Source organism: Plectropomus leopardus, chromosome 16, assembly GCF_026936395.1.
Source record: "Plectropomus leopardus strain MGB_pleo_1.0 chromosome 16, ASM2693639v1, whole genome shotgun sequence".
NCBI lineage: Eukaryota > Metazoa > Chordata > Actinopteri > Perciformes > Serranidae > Plectropomus > Plectropomus leopardus.
In genome coordinates this window covers 5,741,646-5,764,305 of record NC_142191.1, presented here as the reverse complement: position 1 = coordinate 5,764,305, position 22,660 = coordinate 5,741,646, and the positions used below count along the sequence as shown (strand labels likewise).

Genomic DNA, 22,660 nt, shown 5'->3' with positions numbered 1-22,660 from the left:
ATGATAGTACTAGTGCAAAGTGTGCTGTTTACATTATTAAAATCATGAAATGAGAATAAAAAAGTAGAGGAAAGGTGAAACAAATATAAAAAAAGTAATCAAAAAAGTTATTAAGAGGTGTTATAAAATAAAACTGCAAGAGAGTGTGTGAGTGAATAGTTATATTTGAGTTTAGAAACAATATCAAAACTACTACAGACTATTATGATACAAGTATAATCTTAAATTTGCAAAAATAAGCTGTACAAATAATGACAGAGATAGAGAATGAAAATGATAATATTAGTGCGAAATATGCTGTACACATTATTAAAATCATAAAATAAATATAAGCAAAAACATTATGGTGTAATAATAAAACTTTAAAAGTGTGTGAGTAAATAGTTAAATCTGAGTTAAGAAACAATATTAAAACATTAAAATGCACAGACTATGTCAAATATGATAGTATAAGATAAGACAGAAATGTATTTATACAGCAACACAAAGTAAGAGGTGGGTAGATGCAAATCATCGCATATACAAGGACAAAATTAAGATGTAGAAAAGCAGAGAAAATATAGAATACAATATATAGCAAATATAAAACTAAGCTCAAGTTAGATAACAATAAGGTGCAAAAAGAGGTGCAAATGTGAATCTCTCCGTCAGATACACACCCTCTTTCTTTACCTACACAAGGTCCACTGACAGCACAATGACGTGTTTCTGTGCTGATGCGTTTCCCTGTTGGGCGGTCATGGGACTGTGTGTAACACTCATGCCATATCTCCACGCAGAGTAACACAATTACAGCAGAGACAAAGAAACCAGGACTCTGTTTTCTGTATGCTCCAGTGACTCAGACACTGACAGCTGAACAGTCAGACATCACTGCCCGGTTCACCTGCAGGTTAAGTCACTTGGTTTAGGCATTCATACTTGAGCATTAATATTTATCTGTGGATGAGTGTTGAATACGTTTAGAGCTAAGTTTTCTCACCTTTTCCGATGTTAAAGTGTCGATTCTGACATAAATATTACTCAGGAGAGATGTCAGGTTGAAACTCAGACAAATAAATCTTCACATAATCATCTTATAAATCTCCGTGGCAACGACTTCAACAGTGATAATGTAGAACACAACATATGTGGATCCACATAGTCGTGCTCCTCACGTCGTTATTAGATTAGCAATCGTCTGAGCTGAAAAATGTCAGAAATTGCAGAACTTCTTAGATTGCAAAGACTTAATCCTCCAAGAATTCAGCGCCTGACATTTATCCAACGGGGTCTTTAATTTTAGACTCTATCTGGAGACTGAGAAAAAAAGCATCTTTTGTAGCGTATAGTATATAAAATTCACTGTAACTTTCACCAAGTAGAGGTGCATGATATTCGAGTTTTTGCAGATACCAGCACTGAAATGTGCGACCGCCCGCTCCAGCACAGACATGTCCGACAGCCCGCTCCAGCGCGGGGACATGTCCAACAGCCCACTCCAGTGTGGGGACATGTCCAACAGCCCACTCCAGTGTGGGGACATGTTCGACAGCCCGCTCCAGCGCGGGGACATGTCCGACAGCCCGCTCCGGCGTGGAAATGTCCGACAGCCTGCTCCAGCGTGGGGACATGTCCAACAGCCCGCTCCAGCGCGGGGACATGTCTGACAGCCCGCTCTAGCGTGGAAATGTCCAACAGTCTGCTCCAGCGCGCGGACATTTGCAACAGCCCGCTCTGGCGTGGAAATGTCCGACAGTCTGCTCCAGTGTGCGGACATTTCCGACAGCTCGCTCCAGCGCAGAAATGTGCAACAGCTTGCGGACATGTCCGACAGTCCGCTCTAGTGGCATGTCCGACAGCGTGCTCCAGCATGGAAATGTGCAACAATCCGTTCCAGCACGTGGACATGTCCGACAGCCCACTCCAGCGCGCTGACAAACTAAAGTCCTTCAGCCTCACAAGAGCTAATGAAAAAATAAAACGACAAGAAATTATTTAAAATTCAGACATAGAATGAGAGAGATGTCATTTTATTTCTATAGCTCAAAGACAACTTTTAATAAGAGCTCAGACTCTTGAACGTTTTGCTCTGTCAGCCAAGACTGAAGAAGAAAGAAAGTAAACACACAACTAAGCAATGTAGCACACAATCGCATGATGCCAGCAGCATTAGGACGGTTAAAAATTTGAGAATCCCAGCTATGTTGGGATGAATTAATGTTACACAAATGCTGCTAAGTACTGTTTGTCCAGCAGCTTATTTGAACTGACCAGTCACAAACTGGTACCAATCTAGTGCTGGTTCTCATTGCCCATCCCCAAAAGTCTTTAGTGTACTCAGGCAAACAGTGACTTTCATGCAAATAAATCCATCAAAGTGTCGTATTTAGTCCATTTTGTTTCTCACAAAATGCTTTTTTCTGTTCACTGCGCTTCTCAGAGCCAGCAGACAGCTCCCTATTAACAGGTTATTGCATCATAAACAGTTAAAGTGCACCGCTTCCCAGAGTGCAAGAAAAAAGAAACCCTGACATATCTATTATTTTTATCGACTTGCACACTTAGCAAGTAGTGTTTGTAAATCTCTAATGTTGTATGATGATGTATGGAGAGGTCTGATACATGATAATCTGTATGGCTTTTAATTGAACTTTATCTATTCTATCTATAACTATTTATTTATATAGTTTAGTCTGTTTTACTACTTTGTTTATCATTCTATTATTTTTAACATATTTATTTATTATTTTCCTTTGTGCTGTTATCCTTTTGTTTACCTCTTATTTACAGCTTGAATATTTTATTTATTTATTTTCTTCTATTATTGCTATTATCATTTTATATATATGTATATATATATATATATTTGTTTAAGTCTGATTGATTTAAAAAAATACTGCAATATTAGCCTATATTTCTACCAGTAACTACGCTCACCAATTTAACTGGCTAAAACTGCATCATAGTGTGTTCTGCCTTCATGTACAATAAGCTACAGTACAAAAGCACATTCGTGCACACACACACACACACACACACACAAACACACACACACACACACACACACACACACACACACACACACACACACACACACTCACTCTTTAATTCTTAATGAGCGAGTGCACCCTGCAGCCTGACCTCAGGAGACCAGCTGAGGCTCACAGTGCCACACATTAGGCAAGTGATGGGTGTGGCCACATTGGATAATTTGGGAAATCAGTGTTTTTTTGTGTGTGTGCTTGTGTTTGTGTGTCTGTACTCTGTTGAACTGAGCATCTGCGCTGATTAGCTCCTAATGTCTCATCATCTCCTATAAGCCGTTACAAGGCAAATTGTGTCGTTCTTTTATTGTTATTTTTAAATTGATTTTCAAGTGTTTCCAGAATTAAATGATAAACAGACAAATGTTTGTCATTCACCCGTGCACAGCAGGGACCGTTGTGTATTACAGCAACCAGGGAAATGTATAGAAAACGAAGCAGCTGTGATTCTGCAGTTGTCAGAATACTGATGAATATACTGATACTGATGAAATAATATTTTTTCATCACATATGTGAAAGATGCCATTTGTAGTGACAAACCAAACTAAAGACAGCTGTTTTTAACTAAAGTGGTCCGAAAAACTTACAGTATGCTGCCTGCCCAATACCAAATTACAGAAGTTTGCAACATATTTTTGGCAGTGGTTGAGGTAAGAACAACCAGGTATATTTTCAGGTGAGGTCGCCACATTTCCAGCACTGGTTTTGGTGACAGCAACTGGGTGTTAATACATTTCTAGCGGGGGTTGAGTCGACAACAACGGGGTGTATTTTTAGGCATTGTCGGCACAACTTCAGCCTGTTTGTGCCAGTAACAGCAGAGTATTTTTAAGGAGAACTTGGCACATTTCCACTGTGGCTTTTGCAGGAACAACAGGCTATTTTTTAGGCGACAGAGCATTTCCTGCAGTTGCTGTGGCAACAACATGAGGATATTTTTTTAAGGCGAAGTTGATGCTTTTATAACGGGGACTGTAGTGACAACAACCAAATATTTTCTAAGACGAAGTTCGACACATATTCAGCAGTTGCTGTAGCAGGAACAATGTGTATTTTTTAGCATATTTTTGGTGGTTGTACCAACAACAGCTAGGTACTTTTTTAGGTGAGGTTACCACATTTCCAGCTGATTGTGGCGACAGTGACTGTTTTTTTAAGGTGACTTCGGCACATTTCCAGCGGTGGCTGTGGCAATAACAACAGTGTATTCTTTAAGGTGAGGTCAGCACATTTTCAGTGATGGTTGTTGTGACAAAACCAGGTATTTAAAGCCAAAACATGATCTTTTCCCAACCATGACCAAGTGTTCACCGTCGCATTGTCAGAACATATTATTGAAATTAGAATGTAAATATTTTGGGTAATTGGGTTGTTTCCTCAATAGTTGGTGGAGACCAAAACAGAGCTTAAAATAGTGTGAACATTTGACTTACAGGTTTGCAGGTGACTGAAAACAGCCTTAAGGAAATGAAAAAGTTGCTTTGTATCTTGTATGTAGGCAAAATGATGCAATTATAGATCAAATACTAAAGGGAATTTATCTTTCTGCTTGCAAGGCACCAGATCAGCTATAACCTTGGATATGGAAATGAAACAGTGTTGCAATGTGAATGTTTTTGTTTAAAAGTGAAGCTCTAACTCAGGCCTTGTGGTTGAAGTGTGCGTCTCTTGACTCACTACCTCTAATGCAATACATTCAGCTTTGGAGAATTAAGGCCTCACTACACATTTGACAGACAGGCGTACTTTCTTTTTGCCACTGAATCCTTTAATCAACTTGCTGTATTGACAAAAGTACTCATTTGTGGAGAGAATCAGCGCATATTGTCATATTCTCCAGCACAGCGACCAAGCTTTAGATGACCACAGAGTGAAGCTTCATGTGAGGATGGTAGGGAATTGTTTTGCTTGGGCTGCATATTGTCAGAGGACATGTCCTGCCAAGAAACAATCCAGAACATTTGGTCCATGGTTTGTCTCCTGGTTGGCCCGTCAGCCTGTCAAGAGCTGGAACAGGCAACACTTGTTTCCTCAGCCCTTTTCTGCACTCAACCCAATCTGTTCCTATTGAATAATGTGATAAAAAGTTGCAATTAAAACCCCATGCATAACAAATATAGCTCAATTTAAACTGGAGAACAAATTACGGTGCTTCATTTGAGTGGATGGGTGCCATGTGGCCGTGACATATGCTGCCTGATGGGAGCGGGTGTAGTGATGTCACTTGTAGGAGATCTCCTTTTGTAGTTTCAACCAATGGGGGAACTGAGGAAAAAGGAGGCAACCGTGGGGCGTGCTGCTGTTAGGCAGAAGAGAGCATTCTGGCAGGAGCAGGGTTTTCCAAAGCGACGGCGGTGGCATTAGCCTCTGATAAGCTCTGGGCCTTATTCCAACACTCGTAAACTGCATCCTCCTTACCTCCTTTTTGTCCCCCTTTCCCCTCCTCGTCACCATTTCTCTCCCATTAAAGGCGCGATAAAAAAGACAGCCGCACAATCCCCACAGTAGGTAATAGGTCAAATTTGTTCACCTGTAGTCAAAGAGTGGTTTTACTACTCAGTAACCTGTGGCTGCGTGTCTAAAGATGCTTTGTGCGTTCAAAGAGCGAGTGAACAAGAGGGATAAAATCAGTGTGCAAGAGCGAGTAAGACGGTTTCAAAGAAAACTGCAGTTGCCATGGGGACAGCAGCACGTTTTTGCAGAGATGTTTACGTGCATCTTTGTGTGTGTTAAAATCATCACATCTGGAGCACTATGAGATCAATTTAACATCAGGAAGGATTACGTTATTCACTCAGGCATGTTATGGCCTATATGTTTGACACACACACACACAACCAGCAGCTCCAAATACAACTCACACTGGATGCACTGTAGTAAACTGTGTGCATCCCACAATGCACCACTAGATGGAGATGTCAAATTCTCACAGGGGGGGTGGTAGTCATGTGGTAAGCCTTTTTGCTCCATGAAAGGCAATATGAGTCTGTAATCTATGAATATATCTGGTCAGCTGACTCATGACAAAGCCAAAAAGCAGCATAAATATCTGATGAGTAACCAATTAAAGTTATAATCCACCTAAAATCTGTCTTTTAGCCACTGAACAGGTAGGCCTGTGTCTTTTTTCACACGTTTAGTTTCTCTGTGGACTTGCTCCTCATGCTGTACATCTCATCAGCAGTCATCTTTATGGAGACAGGGCAATCCAAATTTGTCCTCTGTGTGAGACATGATACTGAGGCCTTTATTTTATAAAACACCATGCATGAACTCTTTTTGACTGTGAAAAAAATCATTGAAAGTTCTGTAAAATGTTGTTGAGTTGAATAAAATAGTTAGAGAATTTAATCAAATACTTCAGGATTAATTAAGATTATATACTGTTAATGTTCTGAAGAGTGAATTAATGTCCATTTCATCCATTTCGTTGACAAGTTTTATAATATTTTTTATTTTGAACATTCAATGGATAATCTTTCACGTCACATGATGTCACAACAAATTTATTTTCTGTAGATGTTGACATAACATTGTGTTAATGTGCGTCAGTGTGCATCAATGTGTGATATATTTTATATTTTGTTAGCAATTTTTTCTCCATTTGCAGCCTGTGTGCTGTCTCTCCCTTTATGTACAGCAGCTCGTAGAAATTATGTTTCAGCAGTGTTTGAATTTATTGTGTTTGAAAAACACCAGGCAAGTGGGGCAAAAAATGTTATTTATTTAACACACACAGGTTATAACCAACAGAATTCACCTTCTGTCTTTTTAAAAAGTAAGTAATTGCGAAAAGATGTTTTCAGGCAGTAATGGAAGTGATTAAATCTGTATCAGGGTTCCTGTACCTTGAGGCAATTAGATGTGAGACTCTTTTGAACGACAGTTGGACTTAAATTTAAGAAAAAGAACTCATGAAAACACAAAAAACAGGAACCAATATTAATAACTTAACAGAAACAAAATGAGATTGTTGCTGGTTCTTGTATCCTGATCTGTGTGATGTTAATGCAAGAGATTTGGTAAATTATTTTTTAAAACTTTTGAAATATTTAAGACATTTTAATATCAATTAAGGCCTTATCTTTTAGATTAATGAATTAAATACCTTTTAAGACTTTTTAAGGATCTACATAAACCCTGCATAAAATACATTGTTTTCGTTCTTCACAAGGATGTAATTTTAAAACAATAAGATTCTTTAGTATATTATATTAAGATTTTAGATGACTTTGCTACTTTTAAGCCCTTCAAAATACACATTTTAACCCATGTCCTTTTGGGGCTAGTGTGACGTCTTTCTTCTAATTTTCTAACTTTTTTCCATACTTTAGGAAACAACAAAAAGAGCCAGTCACTGGAGCAGGATGTTCAGCGCTCAGAGGACGACGTGTCAGCGAGGAAGAGCCTGAGGAAGAAATCGCTGACACCCGGCGCAGCCCTATTTTGGATTAGAGGTGATGCATAAACTTGGGTTCTGAAATTGTAGTTATTTGACATCTAGATTAAAAGGAAGCATAAACAGAGATTATTTTTCTTTGGCATGCACATGCACATGCACACACCGTGCATAATCAGTTAAAAGCATGCACAATACCTTTAATATTTAAATTCTTAAGAGTGAATTAAAATTATATACTGTAAATGTTCTGAATTGTAATGTACGTTTTGTGTAAAAGTTTTACAAGTTACAAGTTTTAACACATTTTTGAGAAAATATATTTCCTTCACCCCAATTTGTTAAATTATATTTTTAAAAAAATCAAACCTTTTTTGTCTTTGGGTCCACCGTATCTGTGTCATGCTATCAGCTGCCCCAAAGCTTTAAAGGAACTTTTTAATGACACCTTTCAGGAGGGTGACTACTTTGTTCCTTAAAGATGTATTTATGATTTACAAAGTATCACTTCACAGCTCTATAATCTCAATATATGTAGTATTTTTAGCCAACTTTTTAAAATCACCACTGCTTCTCCAGCTTCGCCCCCCATGTGGCTACATGAGAGGGATAGGTGTGGCCGTCCATAAAGCCCATAATAAGTGTAGCACGGCCTGGAATAGTCCTGAGCTGGAGGGGTGTTCCCACTGCGTACAGTCTGAGCTCACATTTCCCAGGGGGATTTATGGGTGGTGGAGGCCGCATGGGAGACAGAGCAGGAAAGGACAGTATCATCACAAGAGGACAAATCATTGAAGCAGGGAAAGATTTGGAAGTGAGGAAGAGTTTGTCAGTTTGCAAAGTGGATGCTTGCTTGCAGCTATTCTGCAGAGTAAATGTTGGCATCGTACATTTCTGCAAAAAACAAATCCAGATACATTACAACTGTTATATATTATGTAGTGGATCTGCCGAAACTTTACCTTTCAACAATGCTGTGCTTAGCGTGTGAGGTTTATGCACAAAAATCACTTGGCTATTGTTAAAAATAGATCGTGTTTTTTCTGGTGGCTAAAAAGTTGCTGGAAACACAGCAGTGTTTTTGTGTCACTATCCCATTGGGAAATTCAGCGCTGTCACAGTAAAAAAACAAACTATTTGTGGGACTTATTCCAGGAGGAAATGTAGCAATGTCTTGGTAAAAACAACCACTTTTCATGGCAGTATTTAGGCAGGAAACGCAGCAGTGTCGTGGTTTAAAAGATTGGCTTTTTGTGGAACTATTGCGTCAGAAAACACTGCGATGTCCGTCACAAAAAAGAACAATTTTTGTGCCATTATCCTGGTCAGAAATATATCAATTCAGCAAAAAACAGATGTCTTTTGATCACTATCACAGCAGGAAGTGCATCAATGTCTCTGTAAGAAAAACAGCTGCTTTTCATGGCACTATCCCAGCTATAAACACAGTGATGTTGCAGTAAAAAACAACCACTATTTGTGGCACTATCCTGGCGGTGCATACAGCGATATCTTGGTAAAACAAGAACAAACAAACAGAACAAACAGTTGTTGTTCTTTTTGTTTTATTCCTGCAGGAAACGGAGCTATGTCTTAGTGAAAACAAACACTTTCTGTGGCACTATTGTGATAGAAATGCAACAATGCCTTGGTAAGAATTATTTGATTTTTTTCACACTATGGAAACAGCAATGGGTTGCTAAAAAAACAGCCCCCTTTAGTAGCTAGAAAGCCGCCAGAGGAAGCAACATTGATCCATTAAAAACAATTGGTTTTGTTGTTTATTGGTCTCAAATATTGGTTTGCAGCTTACCAGGTGTTGCTCCTATAGATGCCACGCCATTTACCCTCCCCTCCACCTCTAGATGTCAAAGTCAGCTTAAAAACATTGATGTGATTCATGTATCATACAATGCCAACATTTCCCTCTGGCAGCCGGGCTGCTACTGTAGCAAGCATCCATTTATGTTGGTTACACATACGTAGCACATACTGTATGTGCAGTGAGAGCAGGAATGCATCTCTGATTCATTCTGCAGGTTCTGAAGTCTCCACCTGAACGACCAGCTGGTGAAAGAGAGAAAGGAAGATGCATCATTGCAAGCAAGTCAACTGGTGAGATTTATCGTGCCAATGTGCCGGGGGGGGGCTGAGAGGGAAGGACTGAGAGGGAAGGACATGTGGTAACAGCTCCCTCATTGATCTCTATGTTTAACAACAGCACAAAGAGTCAGACCTTGATGTGATAGTGGATACTCAGCTCTCTGCCTCCTCTCTCATTCTCTGCCTCAGTTAACCAGACAGTCAGACATAAGGACTTTCTGTCACAGCGGGAGAAATTGACTCGTGCCCTCGTGCATTCACTTACTGTAGTCTGGGGAGGAGCCCTGCGTGACAAACGGCACGTCAGAAACAGAGATGGGAGATCAATGAGGGCTGTGACACTGTCAGAGCTGTCTCACTGTGCGTATCCCCCAATGCTCCGCGGCTGCAGCCTGCGTCTGGCTTCATGTATGCTCACGCCTAACATATTCTTTAGACCAATATAATACAGTAAAGCACGAAAAAGGATGTGAGGATCATCTTTTAAAGGAAGCAACAGTAAATTATCGAGCTTTAGCAACAAAAATACCAAAATATTTCAAATATTGTTATGCTTTATCTCCCAATTGTTAGACCCTGCCTTGAAGATGGTGCTAAAATCAACCTCAAATGTTGCAAATTATTAAATTCATAGATATTTTTCAAGCATTGAAACCTGGGGCGGCATCACTTTTCTATAAACCTTTAAACTGTGAGCAAATGGGTTTGATTTCTTTCAAAAACATGGGAAAAAAGGCAATGAGCAACTTGACAAGAAATGTTCAACAAATTAGTAGATTTAGAAAACTGTTATTACTTTATGGTAGTCACACTGTGTGCATGTGGACCAAACCTTTTTCATTTTATTTTATTTTGTTTTATTCAAACATGATCATTTATGGTTTTTATAAGTAAACCTTTTTTTTAAAATTATTTATTTATTTTTTACTCACCTGGTCCTTGTGCACCTGTGTCCCTACCAAATTTAACCACTGGTACAGGAGCTATGCATTGACCTTGTGAAACCTGAAAAAAAATTGCTTGATTTCTTTTAAAAACATGGGAAGAAGGCAATGAGGAATGCAAGAAGAAATTACTCAAAAATGTGCAAGAAATGTGTAAAAAGTAAAAGAAAATTATGTGACAATTTGCACCAAAGAAAGGAAAGTAATGAAAGAAAAAAAGTAAGAATAAGTCTGAAGCATAATATTAAATTCATAATTAAGATAATTGTATTTTAATTAAATTGTATTGACATTTTTAATCTAGCCTTTTTAAAATTATATTTTGATCAACTAATTTCAATTTTTTGGCAACTTGCTCTTTACTCAGATCTACTAAATTTGGATTGTATATATGACATTTGGTTAAAAGAATAATCAGATTAATAATATATTTTTACTTTTATGAGCCAAACAAAACATTTTCTAGATTAAATTTAGGATCAGTATTATCAATAATATATCTTCCATATCCTCCTGGTATGATCACAGTGCCGTAATAAGTGAAAGGAAGTCTCTGGAGGTGCTTCACAGAATAAAAAGTTTACACTGATGTCCTTTTTAGACTTGATAATTATTTGTTGAATAATATTTGTGCAGGATTTTGAAGGATACTTCTCTTATTATGTCAAATGATGCTTATGGGGTAGTCCAAATATTCATCCAAATTAGTTTTTTTAATATGGCTGATCCAATAATTAACAACATAAGGCACGCAAACAATATCACTTTGAAATAAACGGCCTAAATGTACCTTTGTTATTGTTTTTTTGGTAGACATAAACATATTCTACACACAGCAATGAATGATCTTTATTGTCATTACACACACAGTACAATAAATTTAATGACGCGTCTCTTGTCATGAGATAAAGAAAGGGACAAATATAAATATATATACATAAATAGCAGCAAAAATAAAAATACCAAAAAAATAAATAAAAACAACAATGTGTGGGAGCAGTAATATTAAAATTAAAATGTAGCAGCTTGACGGCTCACACAAGTCCGATCTTGTGTGCATTTCGTGTACGTGTCTGTAGTAAATGTGTGTGTGATTGAGGTAGAGCACGTCGACGTGACTGAAAGTTGTCCCTGCTCTGCTGCACAGGTGCTCCACATATCCAGCGCGCTCTCCGCCCTCCGCCGCCACAGACTGCGCTCATTCGCTCTCCTCAACAGCCCGGATGTAGCGCACAGGACCGCACAGTCCTCCTCTCACTGATAATAACATGGCGCTGGCAGACACATAACGGAGCCCACTATAATAATAATATCCACAACAACAGACCAAAATAAGCGACGGGACATGTGAGCTCTTCGACCCCGGGACACGCAGGTAGGCGCGGTGCTTTTTCTTCGACAAACACGCTTTGGCGATGCGATTTTGGTTAAAAAATGTGGCTGCTGCTGCTTCTTGCAGGGGGCAAAAACGCCGCTCTGGAAAGGCGAAACGCTCGTCTAAGGGTTTAGTTTTTGTGTCTGTGTCTGTGTCTGCGGGTGTAATGCCTGGCACGGAAACAGCAGTGTCATTCGGGGCAGGTTTGTGTCGCTGCTTACGATGCATCCGTGCAGAAATAAATCTGTCATTTTGTAGTGCATGTGTTGTCATGGCTGTCAGGCTCTCCGTGCGTCGACCGCTGTCCTTGGTATTGAACTGGGTGGGCATCACACCTATGCATGTTGCAAAGAAATTCTGGAGGCCTGGTGCTCCTAAATCATTGTTTCTCAAATGAGAAGGAATTGTGGTCGATGGTTGAAGGAAAAATCAGTGTAATGCATCCTCAGCCTCATATGTTGCAGGGGCTCTCAGTGTGTGTATTGCCTTAATGGACCTTTAGCTCTCACGTTGTCATATTTCTTCATTTCCTACCATGACAGCTCCTCTTTTACTGTTGCACTATCCCCCTTATTTATCGATCTACTGTATGACAGTGATGATGACAGTGCAAGACATTTATTTGCGCTGCTCCATGTTTCTCCTTCTTGCTTTGCAGCCAGCCAGAGTTTGCTCAGGCTAATGTAGGCCAGGTAAGGGCAGGAACAGATGGCTTGTTTTCAAGTTCAATGTGGCTTTCGGATTAGAATGTGTAGACGAAAATTAAAAGTGGTGGCTAGGCCCTGTGAGCTGGGGTTCCCCTCCTAAGCTCATAATCGCCCTAACAGCAACACTCTATTAATAGGGGTAATAATAACATGTAGCACAGAACCTCTAAAGCTGTCAGGAGGCCTATGTTTTGCACTAGAACGTGGATCATATAACAATGTTAGGCCTGTGTGCCTAGAAGATACACAGCAGTTTGCAGCGTTTTGCAGGAATATAAAGGGAGCTTACTATGACCTCCAGTCTGCAAAGATCCTAATGCCAAGTGCTCAGACAAATAACCTATTCTGCTGAATATTAGTTGATGATGATTAATCATTTAAGTCATTTTGCAAACAAAATGAAAAATGCATTACAGATATCTTGCTTCTCTATTGCGATAGGAGGATTTGATGCTTTTCTTTGCCTCGTGTGGTAGAGTATCTTTAGATTTGGGTTCAAAAAGATACCTTTGAGGATGACACCTTGTGGTTAGTGAAATTGTGACGGGCATTTTGCAAAAGATTAATAGATTTTAGGCTGGTTATGGAAATCATTGTCTTTACATTCAATTGATTAACCCTTTGAAACCTGAGCAAATTGGCTTTTTTTTCTAAAACATGGGAAGAAGGCAATGAGCAGCAAAAGAAAAGACGACACAAAAATTAGCAAGAGATAAGTGGAAAGTTACAAGAAAATGTATGTGAAAATAAAAAAGGTAAAACACAAAAACAATAAAGAAAATGAACGAATGAAGTGTTAAAAATTATATAGATTTTTTCCTCTGACATACTTTTAGATATATTATTATAAGAATCGTAGATGTAGATGTATTAATAGACTTTTCCCCTCAATTTTTGATAATTTCTAATAATGCCCACTCCCCCAAGTAATTAATAAGAAAAAAAATAGTAAAAATATAGTAAAAAGGAAATGATCTGGACAAAGTGCTTAAAATATAAGAGTTGTATAACATAATTTTAAATATGTGATTATTATAATCAGCAAGTTTTTTTAAATATAGTTTTCCCTTGCTGTTTTTTCTTTGAAAAAGGAAAAATGCACATCAAACACTTAATGTCTTGCATTTTGGTTTATTATTTATGCATCCATTTTTGGCAGGGATCTTCAATGTTTTTCAGACCAGGGACCCCTTAGCTGAAAGAGAGACAGATCAGGGAACCACTACCATATATGTTGTATAAAACTGAGTTGCACTTGAGATAATTATCTGAATATTTTCGGGTCTTCTCTTGTTAGCGCTTGCCTGCAGCAGAAGTCGAAGCAGGGATAGGCCAGTGGTTTCTGAGTTAGATCGTGTGTCAGAGTCTCTTGCTTAAGAGTTACAAAAGATCCATTCAGGCCCTGAAGAATGGCAGTATATTTGAAATAATAATACAGCAAACTGGCCAATATGTTTCAGTTGTAACTGTTAGCCAACTAGTTTTTCCTTGCCAGTATGGATGGGTGTCGCACAGTGATTTAGCATTAGCTGGCTCACATGATTGAACAAGGATTTAAGGATAGTCTGTCACTAATGCTGTGTCCTGTAAATTAATGAATTAACTGACTTTTCTTTGGTAATAATACATGAATGGTCAGATATATTGAAAAGGGTAGTAATGCGCACATCATGTAGGTGCAAGGCTATCAAAAAACAGCATACATGAAAAAAAAGGTAACACCTGCACACTTACCCCATGCCACACAAGTTTATTCAAGACTTTTTTTTTGTATGTACAGGAGATTACTTCTTTTCTCCCTTAATATTAATTTAATACAATTTTCAACATGGGTGATGTAGACTGATGATGGAAAGTATTTTGATATGAAGATTAATTTTGATATAAAAAATCTAGGTATACTGTTTTATCAAATGAGATGTATTTTCTATGTAATTTATTTAATTGTTGATTGTCGATTGTTTTACCACCCTGAGTGGTTCGCATAGGTTACCACACCTGCCACCATAGAACTCATCAGCCTATTGGTATGTGTTATGTATAGATATATAGATATACGTGTGGTTTCATCTTTTCAAACATTTTGACCTGAGGAAGATCCAAGTAGTATCGAAATGTCTGGAATAAACTTGTGTGGCATGGAGTAAGTGTGTAGGCATTGTCTTTTTTTCCTAATGTTCAGATATATTTTAATCTTTGGAAGAAAAAAACTTATAATTGAAATTAAATTACCAAACAATACTTTGCCCCCACCCCTTCCTGCAGTAACTCTGAGGATCACCTACAAGGGTCGTGGACCCCCTGTTGAAGACCTAGGGTTTTTTCAAGCAAAATGCATTGCCAAGATCTCGCATCTCAAATGTGAGTAGGAGAAGAGCATCGTTTGCAATAGTCCACCTTCCACCTTGTCTTCCCCCTCTATCACTCTCATTCCCACACACACACAGCGGTGCTTAGTCCCTCTGACCCAGGTTGTGTTGCACCCTGTCATAGCTTTGAATATTTGGAGTTAGATATTGAATCTTCAAAGCCACTAAAATAGTATTCAGGACAACCCTTGTGCCTTTTCTGCATCGATTTATTGTATAAATGTCTTTAGTTCTTTGACAATAAAATTGGGCGTGACAAATGCATGTTTCTTTTCCTATGCCCCTAGTTTTAAGAAGTTTTTTTTTGCAGACTTTCTGTAATAAATTTATCTCCAAACCAAAGCCGAGCTGACCTCGATGATATCATTGTTTTCTCAGACTTAACACAAACTCCCCCAGAACCAAAATAGACAATATTATACAACTGTTTTCACAGGCTGCGTGGTACTTCTTGTGACTAGTACACTGATCACTTACACTGTAAAACTGTTGGACTGACCCTTTGAATATTACTGACGGCGCTGTTCAACCTCTCAAACTCCCTTCTCTGTCCACATCACACGTCAAGGTAAAATTAGATAACAGCATCTCTTTGCATGTCCTTTAGAGATGATGCGTGTTATTTTATAATCATTAAGAAACTTAGAAGCCGAATCAATGTGTTGGTCTGTGTTCGCTCGCTTGCACACTCCCTGGTTATCCACTCTGTAATGTATTCAGTGCCAGCGCCGAGCACAACAGCTTTACATAATGATCAAAGCTTGAGGGATGCCAGAGCATGGCTTCAGCCTGCAGTAATAATAATAATAACCTTTGAAGTTATCACAATCCCACAACCTCATTCCCTTCATATTCTGCCTCTCTCTTTCTGTTGCTCATTCTCAACCTCTTGCACACACACACATGCACAGACCCACTCGAAGGTCCTCTCCTGTTTAATGTTTCTGGATACGGGGTTAGTACTTAAGAGGAGGATAGCGATAATGAACACATGACTAACTATTTTAGTCCCTATGGCTCTGCACTAGACTGCTCTCACTGTCTATGAGGAGTCAGCCTCCCTCGCTCGCACAAATTCATTACATAAGAGTCAGAGGGAGTCGTACATTAAATAATTTGACCAGAAGGAGAAAATCTTTTGCTATGCATGCTGTCTCTTCTATCGGTGCTACTTCCTCAACCTTCAAGGCCGACCTCATGTGGCCAACATCTCTGTCACTCTCTCTCTCTGGTTAAACAGCGTTTGAAATGCATGGGCGGGGATGTGTTATCTGTAATTGAAGCGTCTGATTCAGCCCTCTATTTATATATATAGGAGCCTCTCGAAAGACTCATTGGCCATGTTAATCGAGTGTCTGGCGGACTCGCGTTGGTCGATCTCGCTAATCAAGGAGCAGAATGAGGGAGCATGCAAACGAGGTTTCAGATAGGATGGAGGAAAGATGAAGAGGAGTACAGAGGAGGAGGACGGCGGGATGGATAGAGACGTGAGAAGAAAGGTTATGATGAGAAGGAGAGCAGGACAGGTGACTACAGGAGAGGGGGATGAGGATGGAGAGATAAGCTGCAGCCCAGAGGTGGTGGTGGTTTAACTCTTTGAAACCCGGATAGACATCAGTTATGTTGTGCTGCATTTCTTCGTCTTTCAAAGGCATTAAAATCTTTTAAACCTGAGTAAACTAGCTGATTTCCCACAAACTGAAATAAATCAGCAAAAGGTAACAAGAAAATGACCTGAAAATTAAAAGCAAATTCTATTTAAAAAATAGAGGAAAATGTCCAGAAAATAATAAATAAATTTAGTAAATTTAACTTCATATTTAAAATTATGTTTAAAAATATTTCAAAATGTATTAATAATTATTATTATTATTTGCTTCAGGTCATTTTCTTGTATCATTTTGCTAATTTCTTGCAAATTTTGGGGGTAATTTCTTGTTAAGTTGCTCATAACCTTTCCATGTTTTTGAAAGAAATCAAGCCAATTTTTCAGGTTTCAAGGGGTTAACAGAACAAACATATGTAGATGGGTAAAGTATTGGGATGTTGAAAAAGGGTTAAATGTGGGAGCCAAGAATATAGATGAGGGGAAAGAAGGAGGGGAATAAGAGGATCAGAAGGCCAAAGTGTAATACAATAAGAGGAGTCTATAGAAGGAACGCCTGTCTGTCTGTCTGTCTGTCTGTCTGTCTGTCTGTCTGTCTGTCTGTGTATCAGGGGTCCTGCTTTCTCTCAGTCTGTCACCTCTGCTCATTTCATCTGCAACCGAGCCGTCTGTCTGAATGCCCGACTCATCTTCAGATGTCAGCACTTTTGTCCCAGGTTATTGCATTTTGCTGTTTTTGTCCTGGGATTAGAAACGGGGGGAAAAAAAAGCTTCCCTTGTGTTTTCTGCATGACTTGGCATGTCAGTAACAAAATGAGGTGTGTGTGTATATGTGTGTGTTTGTGTCAGTGTGTGTGGGAGATAGAGAGGAAGACAGGGAGAGATTGAGCGTATGAAAGAGACGTTGTGACAGAGGAGGGGAGCTGAACATGAAGCAATTTAGAGAGATATAGGAGGATATTGTTTGTGTGTGTGTGTGATCGCATGCACAGGCTCAGGGGTGTTTTGCTATTTGCTTAAGTACAGGAGCGCATCTATGACTCGTGCACATGCATGGCTAAGTTGAGGCTCATTTCAAAGGTTGTGTAACCACCGTTCATACGGAGGCAAGTTTACATACATTGGTCGGCTACAACTGACCACACGATCAAATGTCAGACAGACTTCATAGATGGTTTCTTCATATTAAGAATATAAAGCAGCAGTAGGTAACTGTAAATAAGTAGCATGGCATTATGTAAAATAGGCGAATAAACACAGGTAGTTTATTTTGGCTGATTTTATTTTGTGGTGATAATTAAGAATGTTTTTTTGTGACTGATAGTCAACCCCTGTGCTCAATTATTAACTGTTAAGTAGGAAAAATAAGATTTTACCAATTTATAACATATCAAATCTTATTTTATTGTAATCCTGCATTTAGCATATTGCTTCCCTCAGCACCTCACTGCCCCTCTGTCTTGCTCTCTCTGTTTATCATGACACCACTGCACGGATGAAAGCTCCGTGTCAGGGACGTAGAGAGTCCGCATGCTCATGCATACACAGTGAAGAGTATTAAAATCTAATATGGGGACTATTGTCTCTCATATAGGTGTTCTTCTCTGCACCTGGGTCATGGCTTTGCCCCGGCGGCATCGTACAACTTTAGTCTTAAGATATCTATGAACTGAGAAAAAATGTGCCGCTCAAAGGCTACCCGCAGCTAACGGCAACTTTGAGGTGGAATTTTAGAAATTTTATAAATCCATCAACACACCTTAAATGTCACTGTGACAACTTTAACTATGCGATGTGTTTTCATGGACTCTGTTTAATGACATATATTCAGTGATGTTTGGATTATCAAGCGCTTAGAAAAATGTGCATGCATTTTGATGGCATTATGCAAACAGCTAATGTTCTATAACCTCACAAAACAAGCCATATGACATTTAGTAACCCAATGATTGTAATGGATCTAAAATGTTGTGCTGAGTGTCTTTTAGCTGTGTCATTACTGTGTCCTGACACACACACACACACACACACACACACACACACACACACACACACAGAAAGAGTTAACCTAGATATCCCCCATTGCATCAGATATAGTAGAGGAGGAACAGTCCCCCATAACCTACATATTCTACCGTTTTCTGAGTCTAACTTGTGTGTTTCTGCGCTCAATGAGGCTGTTCTACTTCTTTCCCAATTCCCCTCTCATCCAAAAGGCTGGAAAGGCCTGACTGGCTCTGTGTTGGAAGTGTGTGTGAGTGTGTGTGTGTATGGGTTGGTCATGGGGTGAAGGCATCAGAGGGCACTGATGAAGAGGCCCAGTGAAGCTTGAATACCCAGAGATGCCCTCAGGCTACTCAGTGCTGCATCTGCCTCTGTTGCTGCCCAACGCAGCGCTGGCCCTTACAGCTCTGTCACCAACCCTCCAGGCTGAGCGAGTTACGCTATTTCTGTCTAAGCGTGGTGGTGAACGTGTGTGTTTTGGAAGTGTTAACATGCCTCAGTTTCCCTGTTTGTTGGCAAAAAGGAGGGTGGTTCTGCATGGTTGTAGATGTGCAACAGAGGCCAAAATCTGTTGTGTGTTTTCAGGCATTTCCTGTTTCTTTGTGTCTGTGTGTGTGTGTGTGTGTGCATGTACTGTACAACTGAAGTGCTGTAGTAACCAGTTGGAGCCTAATTCCAGTTTAATCGCTATTAAAGCGATACCTGTTAAGAATGGGCTGCCTTAGAAAGCCAATTGCTGCGTCTGCACCCTTCCCCCAAAGCGCTCTTTGAAATTGGGCTTTAGGGCCATGAAAGGGAAGTTTTTTTTTTCATATTTACAGATGCAAAATAAATCCAGTGTCACTCATCTCCTAAAACACAATAACTCTTAAATAAATTGATATCAGTGTTATATATTATATATTTGTTATGAAAAAGAGAATTAACCTAAATTTTTGTTTTTAAGGGCAATGAATGAATAAAAGCAGTGCTCATATCTATGGTTGGGTATCGCCTGGCACCAGTACTGGTACCTGAATTCAGAGATACCCAACTTCATCTTTTTTCCAGTATTGTACTTTCTTTGTAAAAACAAAAATGTAATCTTTGAGCAAGCTGCAGCATGATGTAGTAAACTAAAAAGCAAATCTGCTCTTTTCTAATAACACTTGGAGCTAATCATCTGTCTGTGTGTCTGCTTGTGTGTTTGTGTGCTCATCCAGCAGTGATACTAGGCCATTATAAAATAATATAGAAAAGAAAATAGATCAGATGCAGAAACTATTGGACAGAGTTGCGCTGCAGCAATAGTTTTGGCTCTCTGGGACGCCGTCAGAGCAGCTGCAGAGCTCCGCGGCAGGCTTTCTAGCTTCAGGCTGCATCCCCCACCTGTTCCACCTCTTGAACTGGTGGCTGCGCGAAGCTCTGTATCTGGCTTCAGGGCACTTTGTGGCCCTCCTACCGCTTGTCTAAATCTGACATTCTCACCCAGATCTGCTTTCAGGTATCAAAATTTGACACCGATGGATTTAATTTGAATCATTACTTGGTAGTACTTACATAATTTGGTCACTCAACTTGATTTTGACTTAATCAACTTTTCCTTTGGTTGAGCTGGAAAACACCTTTCACACTGGTCAAAAAATGGACAAGCAAATTTTCAGAAATTTTACAGCATGCCCTTCAGTATATCTTCGCCGACTATTTTGTCATACCAGCCACAAATTCTGTCGCCGTCCAAGCAGCGCTCAAACATCGTTCCAGATTAGTCTGCACAAAGTTTGAAAGAGAGACTAAACTACAAACGAAAAAAAAGTAACAGTTCTAACATTTTTACTGGCCTCCATGCTGCTTTCTGCTGTTTACCTACCCTGTTTTCCAGTGCGTTTGTGACGTCAAACACTAGAGAAAAAAACAGCAAGACATATTCCCCTGTTGTACTCCACTGGGTTCTCCAGTGTCTAGAAAACCTGCAAACACATGCTAATATTTGAGGGAAAAGGGCAGTGGTGTAGTGCTAGTTGATGAGGTGGTTGTACTAATAAATACATAGGCAGATACCAAAGAGAAAGTGGATATACTCTCCTATGTATTCCAGTGGCTTTTTGGCTGATGGTTGGGTACAGTGTGAATGGCCAGAAAAAGAGTTTGGTCTACCCTGTATACCCCTCTACGCCTGCATATACCCTCCACTACACCTCTGTAAGAAGGCTAAGAGTGTAGCCCTAACACAGATGGTTTTCACTGTTGTTTAAAATACAATTTCACTGCAGTGTTTCACGTCCAGTTAAACAGCAAAAGTTGCAAAGCAAACTGTCATAAACACAACTCATAACCTGAAGCAGCAGCAGCAGTTTCTGCTATGCACAGCTAAACGCCGTTGGCAGTCTATTGCACGCTTTGTCTCTGAGATCCCTCTATATAATTACTTACTTCTTTTGTTACTCCTGGCAGTCTTTTCTACCTATCGTGAATACCGCAGGCCTCCAGATGGGCCCCAGACTTCCACAAAGCACGTCGACAGTGCCTCATCTTATACGAAGTGTGAAAAAAGCCTCTTTGCTCATTTCTGTGTCCTCATGCAGCACGCTGACAGTGATGTTACAATGAAATGTGAGATAAGTGAGATTGCAGCCTGTAATGTATTCATTATGTCGACTTTGTTAACGGGGTCATTGTTCTACATAGGAGATCAGCTCGGTGTTTTTTATGGCGTCTTAATGTGTTTGATGTATTAACACAATGGACTGTTGGACAGACAAGGCTCGCACTGTGTAAATCACTCTGCAGAGCTCATAAACGTGTTTATTGCTGCACGTGTGCATATTTGTAGCACCAGGTCCCAGTTCAGGATTACAACCGTAAATCGTGTCTCATTTGTTTAAGTTCTCCTCTGGGTGTATTCTCCTCTTATAGATGCAAAGAGCTGTTTTGTAGAGGCATGACATTTTCTGGAGTGAAGACTTGTGCGTAAACATTGGTGCAAATGTAGACAGTCTCATCAGATTTCATCCTACTCAGTGATCACGGTGGAAGTGGGAAGGAAGGCAGGAAACAGAGTATCCTGAAGGGATCCTTGAAGTCGCTCGACGCTCTCCATCATATTGCCAGCCGGTATGGCTTTCGTAACAGTTGTCAGCAAGCTCTCGCTGTTTTGTTCTGTGATTTGAGATCAGTCAGGTGGAATTTCATCAAAGCAGACTTGAATAAGGACATTCATTATGGCTCAGCTTGATTCATTACCAACCCCCAGCTCCCACACCCCCATGGGGAGACTTCAAAGGAAACTGAGAGGTTGAAGATGCAGGCTGCTATCGCACTGAGGCTTACATCATAGCATCCTATCCACCATCCACAGTGTTTCCACCATCCGAGAGGTAATTATGAGACGATGTGCAACAGTGGCCCAAACCTGACCGTCGTGTGTTTGACCTTTACACCCTCTCATTCAGACATACAGTTGTTTCATGTGAGCATAGTTGCCTCTGGCTGAGACCTGCCTTAACCTCTTACTTTGTTCTGGTACCTTTGCAGACTCAGAGACGGTTATGTATTATAATCAGGTGCCATAAAATTGACTTAAAGGTCTAGTGTGTGTGGTTTAGTGGCATCTATTGGCAGGAATATTAATATCATAACTATGTTATTTCATAATCACCTGAAAATAAGAATAGCTGAATTTACTTTACTGTTAACCCTTTGAAACCAAAGAAGATTGGCTTAAATTCTTCTTAAAAATTTAGAAGAACTTAGAACTTAAGAAGACATGGCTCAAAATGAGCGAGAAATTAGCAAGTTTGAAAAAAATTACCCGAAAATAAGAAAGTGTAATAAAAATTAAATATTTTTTTCCTGTTATATAAGCTTAAATATATATTTAAGAGAATTATATATACACAGTATATACAATATTATCCAGTAATTCTGGCTAGCTAATTCATCTGATCAATTCCTTTTTACCTTTTACAGTTTGTTTTGCAGTTTGCAAATCATCAGAATATGACGGGTAAGGATGAGATCATGTTGTGTTGAAAATGTTTCCTGTACCCCTCTCCCACCTAAATTAGCATGTACTTGTGAGTTTTTCAAACACAGCTAAACCTGCTAAGTATAGGAAGTCGACTGCATTCCCACTGCCAGTGAACA

The 22,660-nt window shown here is 39.5% G+C and overlaps 1 protein-coding gene across 2 annotated transcripts in view; it reads left to right on the top strand.

The window, feature by feature from the left end:
- Nucleotides 1–7,360: 7,360 nt before the first annotated feature.
- Nucleotides 7,361–22,660, top strand: part of pak5 (p21 protein (Cdc42/Rac)-activated kinase 5) — a 107,353-nt gene continuing 92,053 nt past the window's right edge. The window contains exons 1-3 of one of the 2 annotated variants that reach the window (XM_088089273.1): nt 7,361–7,485; nt 9,467–9,542; nt 11,622–11,849. The gene's annotated coding sequence lies outside the window, so the exon portion shown is untranslated. The remainder of the gene's footprint in view (nt 7,486–9,466; nt 9,543–11,621; nt 11,850–22,660) is intronic. The other variant, XM_088089274.1, reaches the window with a different exon arrangement.